Raw genomic sequence first — 2,444 nt, forward strand, 5'->3', positions numbered from 1 at the left:
TATATATATATATATATATATATATATTCGGACTTCTTTCAGTTTCCGTCTACCAGATCCACTCACAGAACTTTGGTTGACCCGGGAGTGAATTTTTTTTCCTCACGAGAGTTTCGGACCCCATTTATGAACTCATTTGCATTCAGCCTATCGGAGCTCACCTTGACCTTGTTGTCAAGTTAACAAACATTGGCATTCAAAGTGGCGACCTCCGATTGCAATGCGAATCTTGTATTTATATTCTCATTCAGATGCCAATATCATCGATACTGAACACATACGCTGGTTAGCGGTAAGTTTGAATTACTATAGCAATCAAAGATAATGTTTTTGACGAATGTGAAAGTACGGAAACTGCTTGAATGTTTTATAAATACACATTGATTCATTAATACGAATTATGGACGTCTGTGTATTGTTAATGTATCTTTGGCTATCCGAGTCCCACATGCGCACTTTCCTGTGGTCTTCAGAAGCAGCCATGGTTGAAACAAGAACAAGAACAACACGCATTATTAAAAGAGAAAAGGAGCATGGTAATCTGTTGGTACAAGGAAGTGTATGAGAGATGCGAAAAATCAGCGCTGGATTACCCAGTAAACAAAATGAGCACATGCTTAGAGTATCAAGGGAAGGACGGGACACCACGGAAATGGTAAATGGTTTACGGCACAAAAAAAATTCCCTTTAAACTTGTTAAAATAATATTCGGGATGCTTTTGTCTCTACTAAGTATAGATGCAGATGTGTTACCCAAGATTAATTTTGAGGATCTGATCAAAGACTTCGCAAATCAAAAAAGTAGGAGGAAATTTTTCAAATATAAATAAAGTGGAACAAACATTATTTTCCCTCTTACTGTTTTGTTTCGTTTTGAAAAAGAAAAAAATATTTTATAGTTTATTATTGTTTATATTTTGAATTACAAAATCTTTTATGGGGCACCAAAATCTTTTAAGTGCTTAGGGCCTCGATGGGTCTAAATCCGGCCTTGCGAAAGATACAAATCTTGAGGGGGTAGTGATGACATATACTTATATGCCATCGATACTAAAAGAATGTCTATGCTATAGAAATTCAACATCATGTTACATGCTAACTAGATATTAGACATCAAGTATTTCGAAGCTAGTGACGGGTGGTTATAATGATTTATAAAATGTCATGAAATGAAAAATTAGACCACCGACGTCGAAACAGGCAGTAAGCCAACCAACTGAATCGAATTTTTCAAGACGCGGTTAAGTGATTTCATCGCGAAGAGCTCCTAAATTCTCAAACATATAACGAGGATAAAAATTTAAGAATGAATCTCCTCTGAATGAAACCTTATTCCTTTGTCGCAAATTGAAAAATGATTTATCTGTCCACTTGGCTTTGTGCAAACGCAAGCAGTATGGAATTTGTACGATTAATGGAGAAGTGTTTGTGGTGAACACATCCGCAAGTTTTGAAAGGCGTATTAAACCAATTACCAGTGCATTATTACTATTGCGCTGAGCGGACAGAATCATTACTGCGCCGGACAAAATGTTTAGGTGTATTTCTTCCGGTTCTTTACTTTCTGAGTTCAAATGCCACCGAGAAGGACTCTACCTTTCATCCTCTCAGGGTGGATAAAATAAATACCAATCGAGCACTTAGAAATCGCAGTTCAGTGTGCACACTTCTAATGACTGTTTTTTCTCACATTTCATTTATGCAGTCGGTAGATACTAGTAAGATGATCTCAAACTTCCTACTGATAACGTGGAAGTACTACTAATGTGGGGCAATGCATCTGCTTAACCACTTGGTCATCAGCTTGTTAGTACAGATGAGAAAATAAAGTGTATGGTACTGCTGCCTATTGTTACGTTTTACGATTCAATTATAATTCTTGTCTTACGGCCATATCACGTTGAAAACACCGGTTCTCGTCTGATCACCGAAGTTAAGCAACGTCGATACTAGTTAGTACTTAGATGTGTGACCACTTGGGAAACCTAGGTGCTGTAGACATCTATTAAATGAGGCTGTGTTCCAGCATGGCCGCAGTCAAATGACTGAAACAAGTAAAAGAATAAAACAAAAAAGATCAATTGATCAAGGTACAATTGTAGCCTTGAAGAGACTATACTAACGAAGATTTTTGGATGAGGTTTTCGTGGTGATAAAAGAGGACAATATTATGGAAGGCGCTAAAGGCAGGTAATCTCAGCATCATCTATTTTATCCATTTTCATTCCCATGGCGTGAGTCGACTATTGATATTAGTTATTATATGCACCAATTCAAGACAAAAAGAAAAAAAAGAGCAAAAAAACTACATATGTGACTCGAATCCCCAACGTATCATTCGTTTGATATCGTATACTGCTTACGCAAGACAACGCTTGCCATTTCCTCATCTCAAATTCGAGACTAACAATAGATACGTACTTCAAGCACCATCAATATGTTTT

The 2,444-nt window shown here is 36.9% G+C and overlaps 1 pseudogene; it reads left to right on the forward strand.

Moving 5' to 3' along the window:
- Positions 1-1,882: 1,882 nt before the first annotated feature.
- On the forward strand, positions 1,883-2,001 carry LOC128247192 (5S ribosomal RNA; annotated as a pseudogene).
- Positions 2,002-2,444: the final 443 nt, after the last annotated feature.

The sequence above is a fragment of the Octopus bimaculoides genome, chromosome 2 (assembly GCF_001194135.2).
Source record: "Octopus bimaculoides isolate UCB-OBI-ISO-001 chromosome 2, ASM119413v2, whole genome shotgun sequence".
Taxonomy (NCBI): Eukaryota; Metazoa; Mollusca; class Cephalopoda; order Octopoda; family Octopodidae; genus Octopus; species Octopus bimaculoides.